General features: G+C 43.0%; 1 protein-coding gene across 1 annotated transcript in view; it reads right to left on the reverse strand.

Annotated features, from left to right (window-relative positions):
• znf609a (zinc finger protein 609a) overlaps positions 1-6323 on the reverse strand; it is a 184580-nt gene extending 178257 nt beyond the window's left edge. Inside the window, exon 1 of the mRNA XM_071326684.1 lies at positions 5860-6323. The gene's annotated coding sequence lies outside the window, so the exon portion shown is untranslated. The remainder of the gene's footprint in view (positions 1-5859) is intronic.
• Between the last annotated feature and the right edge of the window lie 9942 nt (positions 6324-16265).

Below are 16265 nucleotides of genomic sequence, written 5' to 3' on the forward strand. Positions count from 1 at the left end.
TATACAATAAATCTATGTTTTGTTCGAAAAATGTGCATATTTCAGGTATAAATCATAGTTTACATTGCGGCTACAATCAGAAATTGCACCGAAAGCAGCCAGAATAATTACAGACACCAACGTGACATACCGAAATACTCATCATAAAACATTTCTGAAAAATACATGGTGTATAGCAAATTAAAGACAAAGATCTTGTGAATACAGCCAATATTTCAGATTTTCTAAGTGTTTTACAGCGAAAACACAATATAGCATTATATTAGCTTACTACAATAGCCTACCACACAACCGCATTCATTCATCAAGGAACGTTAGCGATAGCAATAGGCACGTTAGCGTTAGCGAATAAACCAGCAAAAGATATTACATTTCACTAACCTTCATAAACCTTCCTCAGATGACAGTCCTGTAACATCAGGTTATACATACACTTATGTTTTGTTCGAAAATGTGCATATTTAGAGCTGAAATCCGTGGTTATACAACGTAGCATAACGTAGCATAACGTGCTAACGTAGCATCTTTTTCCCAGAATGTGCAGATATTTCTATTAGACTCTCACCTATTCTGACCAAATAGCTATTCATAAACATTACAAAAAAATACATGTTGTATAGGAAACGATAGATCCATTAGTTCTTAATGCAATCGCAGTGTTAGAATTCTAAAAATATCTTCATTACGACATAAGACTTAGTTATGGTAAGGGAATAACCAAAACCTGAGCGCAAAGCTACTATTACACAGTTCGACAGATATATGAAATAGCATCACAAAATGGTTCCTACTTTTGCTGATCTTCTATCAGAATGTTGTACAATGGGTCCTTTGTCCAGAACCGTCTTTGTTTGGATTCAGAACGTTCTTTTTCCCTCTTGAATTAGCAAGCACACTGGCCATGCGGCGCTAAGCTCTCCAACGTCAACAAAGTCAAACAACGCAACACGCCTAACGTCCCGAATAAATTTCAATAATCTAATGAAACTATATTGAAAAAACATACTTTAGGATGATATTGTAACATGTATCAAATAAATTCAAAGCCGGAGCTCATATTCGCCCATAACGACAGGTTTCCAGTAGGCAATAGCAGGTCCCCCCACGCGCCTTGCAGACAACAGAAAATGGGGGACACGTTGTTCCAAGAGGGCTCATTCAACGTCAGACAGAGATAATCAACTCCTTTTTCCTCTCACTTCCTCTTGACATCCAGGGGAAGGTGTATGACGTGCACGTATAGTCATACGTATCATGCCCATTTATAGGCAGCGACTTGAACACAGCATCGATTTCAGACTTTCCACTTCCTGGTCACAAAGTGTGCTGCCAAATGAGTTGTGTTTGACCCACAGACAAAATTCAAACGGTTTTAGAAACTAGAGAGTGTTTTCTATCCAATAGTAATAATAATATGCATATTGTACGAGCAAGAATTGAGTACGAGGCCGTTTAAATTTTGAACGATTTTCCCCAAAAGTGAAAACAGCACCCCCTATCCTCAACAGGTTTAAACAGGTCAACATTCACAAGGCCGCATGGACAGACAGATTACCAGGACATGTACAGTGAGCATGCGCTGACCAACTGGCAAGTGTCTTCAGTCTTCACTGACATTTTCAACCTCTCCCTGTCCGAGTCTGTAATACCAACATGTTATAAGCAGACCGCCATAGTGCCTGTGCCAAAGAACACCAAGGTAACCTGCCTAAATGACTACCGACCCGTAGCACTCACGTCTATAGCCATGAAATGCTTTGAAAAGGCTGGTCATGGCTCACATCAACACCATTATCCCAGAAACCCTAGACCCACTCCAACTTGCATACAGCCCCAACAGATGATGCAATCTCTATTGCACTCCACACTGCCCTTTCGCACCTGGACAAAAGGAACACCTATGTGAGAATGCTATTCATTGACTACAGCTCAGCGTTCAACACCATAGTGCCCTCAAAGCTCATCCCTAAGCTAAATACCCTGGGACTAAACACCTCCCTCCGCAACTGGATCCTGGACTTCATGACAGGCCGCCCCCAGGTGGTAAGGGTAGGTAACAACATATCCGTCACGCTGATCCTCAACACAGGGGCCCCTCAGGGGTGCGTGCTCAGTCCCCTCCTGCACTCCCTGTTCACTCATGACTGCACGGCCAGGCACGACTCCAAAACCATCATTAAGTTTGCTGATGACAACAGTGGTAGGCCTGATCACCGACAATGATGAGACAGCCTATAGGGAAGAGGTCATTGACATGGCCGCATGGTGCCAGGTCAACAACCTCTTCCTCAACGTGATCAAGACAAAGTAGATGATTGTGGACTACAAGAAAAAGAGGACCGAGCACACCCCCATTCTCATCGACGGAGCAGCAGTGGAGCAGGTTGAGAGCGTCAAGTTCCTTGGTGTCCATATCACCAACAAACTAACATGGTCCAAGCACACCAAGACAGTCGTGAAGAGGGCACGACAGAAACGATTCCCCCTCAGGAGACTGAAAAGATTTGGCATGGGTCCTCAGATCCTCAAAAAGTTATACAGCTGCACCATCGAGGGCACCCTGACTGGTTGCATCACTGCCTGGTTTGGCAACTGCTTGGCCTCCGACCGCAAGGCACTACAGAGGGTGGCACGAACAGCCCAGTACATCACTGGGGCCAAGCTTCCTGCCATCTAGGACCTCTATACCAGGCAGTGTCAGTGGAAGGCCCTGAAAATTGTCCAAGACTCCAGCCCCTCTAGTCATAGACTGTTTTCTCTGCTACCGCACGGCAAGCGGTACCGGAGCGACAAGTCTAGGTCCAAGAGGCTTCTAAACAGCTTCAACCCCCAAGGCATAAGACTGGCTACCCAGACTATTTGCATTGCCCCCCCCACCTCAACTAACCGGTGCCCCCGCACATTGACTCTGTACCGGTACCCCCCTGTATATAGTCTCGCTATTGTTGTTTTACTGCTGCTCTTAAATGACTTGTTACTTTCCTCTTATTCTTGTCCATATTTTTTGGAACTGCATTGTTGGTTTGAGGCTCGTAAGTAAGCATTTCACTGTTGTATTCGGCGTACGTGACTAATAAAATTGGATTTTCCAGACTGAAAGGATTTAATAGCCTCAAATTATTCCTCTGTAATTCGGCCTTCGCACTGATATTTTTGTGCATTTGTTAACTTTATCATTTTTATTGTTATTATTATGAAATAATAATGAGTTCCTGCAAATTATTTTAGATAGCGTTCCTGTGTTGAAGATTCAGGATGAATTTGGTGTATTTTTCTCCATATTCCATCTAGTTTGCTTCATTTTTTTGTAATATATTACATTAGATTGTTGAGCCAATGCCACAGATGTTAGAAAATTGAGTCAGGATATTATGTGTGTAGTAGATCGGAGTAGGTTGATGTGTGTGATATTGGATGTGATTAAGAGCAAGACTATAATGTGCAAATAAATAATAACCCAGCCAATTTGCATGGTTGAGTGTCTGTGTGTAACATGAAGGGAGTGTAGTCTTAATAGTCAGGATGATAATTGTAATCCACATTGTATCAACATCATAGTTGCATTAAACATAATTTTCATAGAAAAACACAACCCAGTATTTCCATAGTAATTGAGGTTTCACATGATTATGAAACCGAGACCCCGTACAAGATGTTATTATTCCCCAACATCCCCGTTCTGCCATCTTCCTATTGCTTGTTGGAAACATAGATAAACATGTAGACCAAGATACACAAAAACAGTTCTCGACAGTAGAGAGAGCAGTAGAGAGAGCAGAGAGATCAATTCTGTATGTTTGTATGTGTGAGTGTAAGTGAGTGTAATTGAGTGTGTGAGTGTCCGGTGGATAGCTAGCTATATAAATTGTTCCCTTTCCTAAATTAGCCATGGATGGATATGGGGATTTGGACTTGTGGTTTTACTTAATTCTCCGTGTTGGTCAAAGATTATAACGGCGATTCTGATCCAACCATAAATTCATACATTGTGCCCCTCCAACATGTAGCTAGATGTAGTATGCTAATGTTAACTAGCCGGCTCATTATTGCCCATGACAGGAAGTTAGCTAGCGAGCAAGCATTTTAACCAGGTAGCCCAGGACAACAAAAACTAAAAGTGTGTACTGTATGAGAGTCATAGACCGTTTCGTCAACATGAAAGAGAGGAGGATGGCATTGGCGTTTCTCTACAAGTAGTCTACAGGTTTTTTTCTACTTGAACGAAAACACGCACACATAGAAATCAGAACCATGGACAGCCACATCATATTTTGCTTATGTTGGTTGGACTAAATCGTTTTTGGTAGCTTTTAGTTGTCACTGTATTAGACTAAGAATAGGTGATTTGATGGTGTTGAAGTTGAAATGGTGCTGAAATAGTGGAGGCAGCTCCTGTTTTTTTGCGATAAGTATGGTTCTAAATCAATAGCTGTTTAGGAGTCTGAAAATGTCTGAAACATTAACTTGCTTGACAATGCTGTAGAGGTCATATAACTGAGATATATAAACATTTTGTGGACTTAACCAGACAGATGTTGCTCTATGTGTTTTTGATGAAATAAAGGTGTGGTTTAATTTTCTGCCACTGTGTCTTCTTATTGTCTCAGCCTTAGGCCTATATATCATAGTGGCAAGGCATATGAACTAACAGGTTCTAGAGCAAACAACTCAATTACCACAACACATAGGTTGTAATATGGCATTGTTTCCCCTGGCTTGGCTTCCCCAGTGATTTTACCCACGCACCGCTATACTGTAAAAATCCAGGGGAGACGATGAGTGCCACGAACCCGAGCAGCCGTGGCCAATGGTAAAAAAAAACGGCCATATTATTGGGGGAACAGTCATTGGTCACTCTTATCAATGTCAGCTTCGTTACACTAACCCCGCCATACGGGAAATACGTCTATGAGTGTGGCTCAAACTCAGGACAGCAAATCTGCAACCATAAGCACTGCTACAAGGAAGCTAGTTCCCTTGGGAGAGCCAGGATTGTAACAATAACCAGATTGCCTTGCATTGTTATCACAAAAATATAGCATTGAATAAAATGTGATGGTTGATTGCGATTTCACCACGCCTCTTGACTTGAGTCATCCAATCAAATATAGAGAAGTCTGAAGGCGACTAAAAGGAACACGTAAGTAGTCTCGGAACCCACTTACCCTGGCAATTCTAGCGTCAGGTAGCATGGTTGTCCAGGCAAATACTGTGACATATGCTCTCGCACACTGCATATCATTAAGTTCTTGGCAAAAGGCTGAGCCAACCTACTAAAAGCACACACTAGCTTGGTTTAAGATAGACACCCTGTTAGCCAACTAATGTTGGATAGCAATATCATCAAGTCACTTCCTAGGGAAACAGAGGACAAGTGTACAAACATTGGCATAGAATAGCCATACTAGCAAATTGAAAGGAATAGCTATATATGCTGCTAATGTTAACAATTAACATTACTCTTTAAAACGGCTTGTTAAATGGCTAAGATGAAAATAGATGGCGGTTAAACATTATTCCCTAAAATGCACACATTGCATTAGGGCATTTCATAAATGTCTACTTCTTAGGATAATTTGCTAGCTATGGCTAACGTTAGCTAATACCATTTTAGGACAAGAGCCGAATAACTCGTGGGTGCTTGTGTTGAAATAGCTGCTCCTCCTGGGTCTTCAGACAAAGAGGGGTTCGCCAAAGCAATGCATGAAAGCAGTTGTTAGCCAAATAAGCTAACTGTTAGCTAGCTAGCGCCCTTTCCAGGTTAGCATTAGCTAAGGAAGCTAGTTACGTCCCGCGTTTCTAAAGTAACGTTATAGAAAACATTCCTACACTAGTATAAACTTAATGTTGTTAACTTACCCCACTTGCCAACACCAATCCAACGAATGTTTATGTACACTCCATAGATCCTGATAGTAAAGGTAAAACCACTTTGATGACCCCCAACGTGCTAAAATTCACAGACAAATCAATCAACGCGCTCCCAAGAAATCCCAACAGCAGAGAAAAGGAAATGCCAATTCACTGGACTGCAGCCATCATCACACGTTGAGATCCTGTTAAAAATTGAAATATACCGGTTACGATGGGCATTTCAAATTAAGTTTCAAGCCTGGTTGGAAATATAGCACATCCTTTCTGTAGTCCGAATTGTAAATTCCGATATTCCGGTGGTTTCCACCAGTTTTATTACTGGACTTGATTTCGCTGAATCTCTAATATCTAATTGCTGTTTATCTTTCAATGCTGAAGGGAGCGAATACAATGTAACCAACAAGCAGAACGAGTCATTTGCAAATTCAGGAATGAGAGCCTTGTGGAATGAACCGCTAGGGGAGGTACACTACTAGCTGAGAAGTACCGGAACTGGAGTTTAAAGGGGATTGGGGATGTTGGGGAATGACTCTCCAATGCCTACGATAATTTGATTATTGGCATGACAGGAACAATATGGTTATATATATGGTAAATACGTGGCAGCAAAAAGAGACACAGCTACATTAATGATAATTGGCTGTCAAAATGCACACGTGTATGTTGTGCTTGATATGAGATAACAAGGCAACGCTACAAAATATTTAGTTGAAATACAAATAACAAGAAATAATATAAAAATATTGATGTCTGATTTTATATAACTTTATACAATATTATCCACATTGAGTTTGTTTCAAATAAATTCAACAAAAAAATGATTTTCAGAATTCTGTTTCAACTTTATAGATTGTACGCAGAGTGCAATTGTGTCTTTATGTTTCTTTCCTCGGGTTGATAGTACAGCTATGGATACCAAGGATTGTGTAAAATACCAAAAACAGTACAAATCAAATCACATTTTATTTGTCACATGCGTTGTAACAACAGGTGTAGACTAACAGTGAAATGCTTACTTAAGGGGCCCTTCCCAACAATGCAGAGACAGATTTTTTTTTTGAAATAATAGAAAAATAATAACACAAGGAATAAATACACAATGAGTAACAACAACTTGGCTAAATACAAGGGGTACCAGTTCTGAGCCAAAGTGCAGGGTTACGTATATGTAAACAGACCATAAATGTCTCAATTTTAGTTTTCTTGGGAAGCTGTGAGTTTTATTATATGATACAATATCAGTACTTGTTGCATTTAGAACTTGTCTAAGTCCTATCATCAACTGATTTCAGCCAGTGTATGCCTGTGGATTTACTGCATTGTTTGAACTGCATATTGGCAGTTAATTTGAAAAATTTATAATAATAATAATAATCATCATAATATATTTAATTTGTATAGCACTTTTCATTACAGTTTCATTACAAAGCTCTACTGAGAAAAAATAAATAATATATATACGATAAAAACAACATACATTTAGAATCAAGGCATGTAAAATAGCGGTAACACATTACTTGACACCCAGCTTCATAACACGTTATGACAAAGTCATAACCATGTCATAACATCTGACATAACTTGCCAGAGCCTGTCATAATATGGTCATAACACTGTCATGACCCATATATTTACACCTGTTGTGGCATATATCGTTATTCTATGGCTGGTTATGACACCTACATAAGAGTGTCAAAACCATAATTTATTCAAATGTATTTTGTCCCTACCTAGAAGTTTCTTAAGTCCATGGTTGTTGTTGTAATTAATTCTTTACAGTCATGTTTGTTTTCATCATATTTTAAATAACTTCATGACACTTTCAAGAAGCATTATGACCGTCCGGTGTCATTATCACGTACTTACCCTTATGTCAGTCATCAGTCAAATAGAGGGTGTCTTGTCCTGCACCTGAAATCTGCTCCTGCATTCACCCAGTTATAAGAAACAAAGCATTTGAGGTAGGTGCATGTCTGACATAAATGTGTGCGCAATTACAATGATAATTTAATATGGTCAATTTCAGAAAATGTTATATAACATTATACTGTTGACAAATAGGCTATGGTGTAATGGAATGTTTTGCCTTGTGTGGTAGGTTTTTTGGGTTTTGACACTCTTATGTAGGTGTCATAACCAGCCATAAAATAACGCAATATATGTCACAACAGGTCCAAATGTATGTATCATGACAGTGTTATAACCATATTATGAGAAGTTATGTCAGCTGTTATGACATATTATGACATGGTTATGACTGGTCATAACGTGTTATGGCACTGGGTGTCAAGTAAAGGGTTACCAAAATAGCAATAGTGGGCTAGGTGCTAAATCCATTTTAGATTGGGGCTAGGACTGGGGAAATTACAGTCTGTAAAAGTGGATTTTAAGGCCGGTTTTAAATGTTCAATGTGATGGAGCGGCTCTCAGATGGTCAGGAAGAGCATTCTATAGGCGAGTGGTAGAAGGCTCAGTCCCCCATAGTTTGGAGATGTGTCTCGGGGACTTGAAACAGTAGAGAGTGGCGAGCAGAGAGTGCGGGGTGGTTTGCTGATTGAGATTAAGTCGCTGATGTAGATGGGGCTCAATCCATTCAAGGCTTTAAACACAAGCATGAGAATTTTGAAGTTTATCCTGTAGTTGACCGGTAGCCAGTGGAGTTGGGCCAGGATCGGGGTGATGTGGTCTGGCCAGAACCCTAGCAGCACTGCTCTGGATTAGTTGGAGCCTCTGTAGTGATTTGGCTGGGAGGCCCCCAAACAGCGCATTGCCGTAGTCAATCCGAGAGAAGATGAGGGTGTGGATGAGTTTCTCTGCATTTGGCTGGGAGAGTGATGGTATGACCCGGGCAATGTTTTTAAGATGGAAAAATTATGTTTTAAATATTTGTTTTATTTGTGCATCGAAGGACAGAGAAGGATCCAACTTGACTCCTAGGTTGGAGATGAAACAGGACAGGTGGATGGCCTGGCTGTTGATTGTAGGGCAGATGTTTCCAGCACCGATGACCTGCTTGGGTGTCGCAACAAACATAGCATTAGTCTTGCTGCTGAGTTTAGCTAGGGCAGAGATAATGTCCGGTTTGATGTTAATGTAGACATGGGTATCGTCAGTATAGCAGTTGAAATTTAAGTTATAATCTCTGAGGATTTGGCCAAGAGGAAGCATGCAAGTTTAAAACAGTATAGGCCCCAGCACTGACCCCTGTGGGACACCGCATGTGACTGCAGACACCTCCGATCTGGACTCTACAATAGTGATATATTGCTTCCTGTTGGAGAGGTAGGAGGAGAACCAGTTTAGAGCTGTTCCAGAGACAGCAGTGTGCTCTCTGAGACGCAGCAGGAGGATGATGTGGTTTACGTTGTCAAAAGCAGCACTGAGATCTAAGGAAGTGAATGCTAGAAGATCCTGACAAAGCAGCCATTTGTAGGTTGTTGGTAACGATGACCAGAGCTGTTTTGGTGATGTGCAAGGGCCGGAAGCCAGACTAGAAAACCTCGTACAACGGATTAGATGACAGATGCGATTGAAGCTGGATTGCAACCACTTTCCCTTTTTTATGAATGATAATGGATTCATTCCTCTTAAACTGTCTGACTAGCTAGCTAACAAACATACAGTGCAGATACATTCCTAAAATAAATTATTATTATTACATAATATCTTTTCACAGCACTGGCAAACCATAGTTGACCAACTCCCTTTACAAAATGGCTGACCTTTATCCCATTATAAGAAGGTTCATGTGTATTCTAGTATTCAAATTCCTAATTCTATGGGGAATCATCTCTGCAGCTCTCCAAGGCAGAGGGCACAGGGAGGCCAGGCGAAACTGAATTAATGGGATAATTTTCACACAGTGAGAGCGGCAGTCAGGGCCGGCACTCCATCTTCTCATCACCTCCTCCGCTCTGTGCACACTGCACTCATGCTGGCTTACGATTCATCCACACACACAGGAACAGCTTCCATTTTGAAGAAGGCAGGGCTCGTTTTTTTCTTTCTCTCTCATTCTGCCTTTTTTTCTCCTCTCTCACTCATCATCACACCTTTCTCTCTCGCCTTTCTCTCTCCATCAATCGCTCTCCATCTCTCTCTCTCCCCCTCCTCTCTCTCCCCCCATCTCTCCTCTTACCATGGTTTGAGTGCTGAACAGCAGACTACACAATAAGAGAACAGAGATCGGAGGCTTCAAGCCGCGCTGTCTGTCAGGCACACAGGGCTGCAGTCCTAAATTAACTGGCTGTATCAGGAACACACATTTCCCTTGCTTACAGTTGTAAATCAGTCATTAGGATGACAGATCTATGAGCTAGATTCAAGACCACAACGGCTCAGATGCTTGAATGTGACACATTGTACCTGGTGGGGAGAACGGGATCAGATAAATCAACAAGCTTGTTAAAGAAAAGCAGCCACTCGGATCACAAACGGTCTGTGACTGTCATATAGTACACGCTTTTAGTTTTTGTTGTCTACCTGGCTAAATTGCTTGCTCGCAAGCCTAACTTTCTTTCATGGGCAACGATGTGCCTGACCAACTAGTTAACATTAACCTAGTACATCTAGCTACATATTGAACTTCCATCCTCTCAGGCCAGGGGCACAATGTATGAATTTATGGTTGGATAAGAATCGCTGTTATTATTGGTTTTTGGTTATTGGTTATTATTGGTTAATTATTGGTTAATTTAGGAAAGGGACAATTTTAGCTAGCTAGCCATCCACCGGAGGACAATGACAAAAATTGATTTTTTTCCTGTAAATTATGTTCTTTATGTGATTGGTGTGAAGCCAAATCCAAACTAGCTTCCTTGACACTTTTTTTTGTTGCACCAGGACCATTCACAGTTGAGCTCACTTAGTTTAGCTCAACGCAGATTTTCTATTATTTACTTATTTGTTATTTTTATTTGATTTATTTCACCTTTATTTAACCAGGTAGGCAAGTTGAGAACAAGTTCTCATTTACAATTGCGACCTGGCAAGGGAGGCAAAATAAATTGAGCCTCTTGCGAATTGAAGGAAAATTATGAAACATAGAGAGACGAAATATACATTATGTTATATGTTTTTTATTTTTTTATTAGTACATTTTTTTAGCGAAGATTGGCTTCCCTTGGCATATATTATCACATTTATGTAAGACCCAGATGCAGACGGTGTAGAAGTAACAATCACAGGGGTAGGCAAACGACAGATCAAGGCAGGCAGTGGTCAGTAATCCAGAAGGGTGTAAAGGGTCCAGAACGGCAGGCAGTCTCAGTGCTGACAAGGATCAATAATCCAGAACGGTGGGGTAAGGTACAAAACAGCAGGCAGTCTCAGGGTCAGGGCAGACAGAACGGTCAAAACCGGGAAGGACTGGAAAACAGGACCAGGAAAACAGGCAGGAGCAGGGAAACAAACGTCGGTAGGTTTTATGATCAAAACGAACTGGCGACAGACAAACAAAGAACACAGGTATGGTGTGACAATATGAGTATGAAGTTAAACTCAGACATCTCAGAATTCACAAAGTCAAATACAGACGGCGCATCTCGCCCACTTGACACTTCAAAGTAGCCCAAGGAATGTTCCTGAATAAAGCCCTGATCATCCACATACATGATGTCTGTGGTTTCATCCATTTGCCATGCAGAAACATTTGCTGCGTCAACCTCTCTTTTAATCTCACTTTTAATGGATGATGGAATGGAAGCTATCAAATCATTCTGAATTGATTTCGGCATCCCAGAGAAGACAGTAGAAACGTCCATAAGGAAAGCATCATAACGTGCAATTACCTCTGCAAGCTCCTGTAGTCGACCTTGTTAATTTTAAATAATGAGCCATTATTAACAATTACAATTCTCAGGACGAAGCAACGTGCCCCCTAGTAAAAGCTCTTACATGCCCCAAAATGCAGTTTCCCTGTTTTTTCTTACCTTCTCGTTGTGTTGTGCAGTTCGAATAAGCAGACGTTCGTCCATTACATGATCGATGTTGGCTTTAACCCAGAAGTTTGTGCAACGAACGGGGTTCTTCAACAAAAAATTCACTATGTTGTCGTTAGCATTAGCTAGCAGTGTTGACAATTTAGCAACTTTGTTGCTATATTTAGCTATACTTAACAAAAATATAAACGCAACATGTAAAGTGTTGGTACTATGTTTCATGAGCTGAAATAAAAGATACCAGAAATGTTCCAGATGCACAAAAAGCTTCTCTCAAATGTTGTGCACAAATTAGTTTACATCCCTGTCAGTGAGCATTTCTCCTTTGCAAAGATCATACATCCACCTGACAGGTGTGGCATATCAAGAAGCTGATTAAACAGCATGATCATTACCACTCTAAAATGTGCAGATTTGTTACACAACACAATGTGACAGATGTCTCAAGTTTTGAGGGAGCGTGCAATTGGCATGCTGACTGCAGGAATGTCCACCAGAGCTGTTGCCAGAGAATTTAATATGAATTTCTCTACCATGAGCCACAACCAATGTCATTTTAGAAAAGGGGGTCAGTGTGTCCAACTGGGCTCACAACCGCAGACCACGTGTGACCACGCCAGCCCCCCCTGAGGCCCATTATCGTGCCAGTTATCCGCCACCATCACCTCATGCTTCAGCATGATAATGCACGGCCCCATGTCGCAAGGTCCTGTAAACAACTCCGGGATGCTGAAAATGTCCCAGGTCTTCCATAGGCTGCATACTCACCAAACATGTCACCCATTGAGCATGTTTGGGATGCTCTGGAATGACGTGTACGACAGCGTGTTCCAGTTCCCGCCAATATCCAACAACTTCATACAGCTATTGAAGAGGAATGGGACAACATTCCACAGGCCACAATCAACAGCCTGATCAACTCTATGTGAAGGAGATGTGTCGCGCTGCATGAGGCAAATGGTGGTCACGCCAGATATTGACTGGTTTTCTGATCCCCTCCCCTCCCTTTTTTTAAAGGTATCTGTGACCAACAGATGCATATCTGTATTCCCAGTCATGTGAAATCCATATATTCGGGCCTAATTGACTGACTACTGTAGGCCTTCATTGCAAAACAGTGTGTTTAAATCAGATATGTGCTGACAGGAGAATATATTTAGTTTAATTGTATCTAATACGGATAACTTTTTTAATGTTTCATTATTTTCATGAAATTTACTGAGTAAAATGGTCCTCCCCTTTCTCCCCTGGGGAGCCTCCACTGACACACTCACACAGTTTGTTATTCTATCCTTGTGGGGACTTAAAACTGATTTCCATTCAAAATCCAATTTTCCCTAACCCTAAACCTAACCTTAACCCATAACCTGAAACTCTAACTCCTAACCTGACCTATTCACTAACCCCTTACCCTAATTCTAACCCTAATTCTAACCATAACCTCTAAGCTTCAAATAGCCTTTTTCCTAATGGGGACATGGGAAATGTCCCCACAAGGGAAAATTTTCATTGTTTTACTATACTTGTGGGGACTTTTGGTCCTGGAATGGTGCTGGAACTCCTGCTTTCTTCGGAACTTGCGGAAACTCTCAGTGGTTCTAAATCAATGGTTGTTTAGTAGTCCGAAAATATCGGAAACAATAACTTGATTGACCAGGCTGTAGATCATATTACTGTTATATAATTGTGTGTGTATATACAGTTGAAGTCGGAAGTTTACATACACTTTAGCCAAATACATATAAACTCAGTTTCTCACAATTCCTGACATTTAATCCAAGTACAAAATTCCCTGTCTTAGGTCAGTTAGGATCACCACACACTTTTTGAAAGGCACTTATGCACTTATCTGTGGGGCTGGTGGTTGGGTAGTAACCCGAGGGGCTGATTGTTGGGCAGTGACCCTGTAATAACCGAGCTGTGAGTCGGGAAGCAGGTGCAACGTTTAATAAAACAAACCCAGTAACAAGACAATTCCATAAGGCTACATGCCAGTAAACAAGAACAATACCAACTGGTGAGAAAACATAAGGGAGTGACATATAAAGGGGAGGAAATTATGAAGGTAATGAAGTCCATGTGTGAATAATAATGATTAACAGATGTGTGTAATGATGAATCCCAGGACCGGCGGTTAGTATTCTGCCGACGTCGTATGCCGGAGGGGAGGAGCAGATGTGACAGTACCCCCCTCTGACGCGCGGCTCCAGCCGCAGGACGACGCCGATCAGAGGGATGACGAGGACCGAGGTGGAAATCACAGATGATGTTGAGATCCAGAATGTCCTCCACTGGAACCCAGCACCGCTCCTCTGGGCCATACCCCTCCCAGTCCGCCAGATACTAGAGCCGGCCCCCACGACGTCGGGAGTCCAGTAGGGATCTGACAGCGTATGCCGGACCCCCCTCAATGTCCAGGGGGGGTGAGGGTGTGTCATGGGGGACAGTATCAGCTAGGGGACCAGGAACCACCGGCCTGAGAAGGGAGACATGAAGAGGGTGAGATATGGTAGTGACTGGGTAATTGTAACCTGTATGTCACCTCGTTGACCCTCTGGAGAACCTTGAACGGCCCCACAAACCAGGGGCTCAGTTTCTTGCAGGGCAGGCGGAGTGGGAGGTTCCTGGTAGAGAGCCAGATGCAGTCCCCAGGATGGAACACAGGGGTCTCACTGCGGTGGTGGTCTGCCTGTTCCTTCTGACAATGGATGGCATGCTGGAGTCTCACGTGCGTGTCGCTCCACACCTCCTCCGTGCACCAGAACCACTCATCTATCGCAGGAGCTGCAGTCTGGCCCAGGGTGTATGGGGCCAGGGCCAGTTGAAAACCCAAAACACACTGGAAGGGGGTCAACCCAGTGGAGGAGTGACGTAGGGAGTTCTGGGCGTACTCTGCCCAGGGAAGGAATCGTGCCCACTCACCCTGCCGATCCCAACAGGGACTACTCAGGAACCTCCCCAGCTCCTGGTTCATCCTCTCCACCTGCCCTTTGGACTGAGGCCGATACCCGGAAATAAGGCTGACCGTGACCCCGAGAAGGCCTTTAACACGTGATGTGAATTTGGTGCCACGGTCGGAGACGATTTCCTCCGGAAGGCCATAATGCCGGAAGACCTGCTGGAAGAGTGCCTCAGCAACCTGGAGAGCAGTGGGGAGACCAGGAAGATGGATTAATCGACATGACTTGGAAACCATCAGATGGGGGATGATCGGTTACAAAGTCAATGGATAGATGGGACTTAAGGTCGCTGAGGCACGGGAAGCGGCAGGAGCTTCCCTGCAGGAGCATTCCAGGGGACTTGGTTTGAGCACATGCGGAACAGGAGTTGACATACCAAGTGACATCCTGCACCAAGGTGGGCCACCAGTATTTCTCAGTGATGGAATGGATGGTGCGAGAAATACCTGGATGTCCAGCAACGACAGCTGTGTGTGCCCAGGTCAGCAGCCGATCCCTTATCCCTGTGGGAACATAGATGCGCTCGGGAGGTCAATTCCTGTGTGCAGACTCCCTCTTTAGAGCTGTCCACATCTATGTCCCAAACCACTGGACCCACAACTCGGGAGGATGGGATTCTGGACAGGAACCTCTCCCGAATCGTAGATAATAGACAGCATTGGCCTTGATGTTCTTAGAACCTGGGTGATAGGTCAGCGTGAAGTCGAATCTGGTGAAGAAAAGTGCCCACCTGGCTTGGAGCGGATTCAGTCTCCTCGCTGTCTGTATGTACTCTAGGTTCCGATGGTCGGTGAGGATGACGAATGGTTCCTTGGCGCCTTCCAGCCAATGTCTCCACTCCTCTAATGCCAACTTCATCGCATTGAGCCCCCAACGTTGTAATTCCTCTCTGAGGAGATTCGTTTCTTGGAGAGAAAAAAGCACAAGGAAACAATTTCAATGTGTTACCCTGTCTTTGTGACAAAACTGCCCCCACCCCTCTACCTCACAAAAGGTAGCATGGGATCTGGGTGTTTTAGCAAGGGGGCGGAGGTGAAACGCCCCTTGAGGAGACGAAAGGCCTCGTCTGCTTTTGGAGACCATACCAACCTACGAGACCCATCCTTGAGGAGGGAGGTGAGAGGGGCGGCAACGGCGTTGAAGTTCCTGATGAAGCGGCGGTAGAAGTTGGCAAACCCCAGAAACCGTTGTAACCGCTTGATGGTGTTTGGGACTGGCCATGACCTTACCGTATCTACCTTCTTGTCCTCCATCCTCAGTCCCTGCGGGCTGATTTGGTAACCCAGGAAGGATACTGGAAATTCCCTGGAATTCGCACTTCTCCGTCTTGACAAACAGGTGATTGACCAAGAGGCGTTCCAGGACTGCTCAAACGAAGAAGAAGGCTACGAAGTGATCTTGAAAGGGGGAAATATGTTGTGTGAAGAAACAGGTTTTTTCACCCGATTTGTCCAACTAATCAACTTTAAAATGTAAATAAAACAAAGAGTTT

Source organism: Salvelinus alpinus, chromosome 9 (genome assembly GCF_045679555.1).
Source record: "Salvelinus alpinus chromosome 9, SLU_Salpinus.1, whole genome shotgun sequence".
NCBI classification, from domain to species: domain Eukaryota; kingdom Metazoa; phylum Chordata; class Actinopteri; order Salmoniformes; family Salmonidae; genus Salvelinus; species Salvelinus alpinus.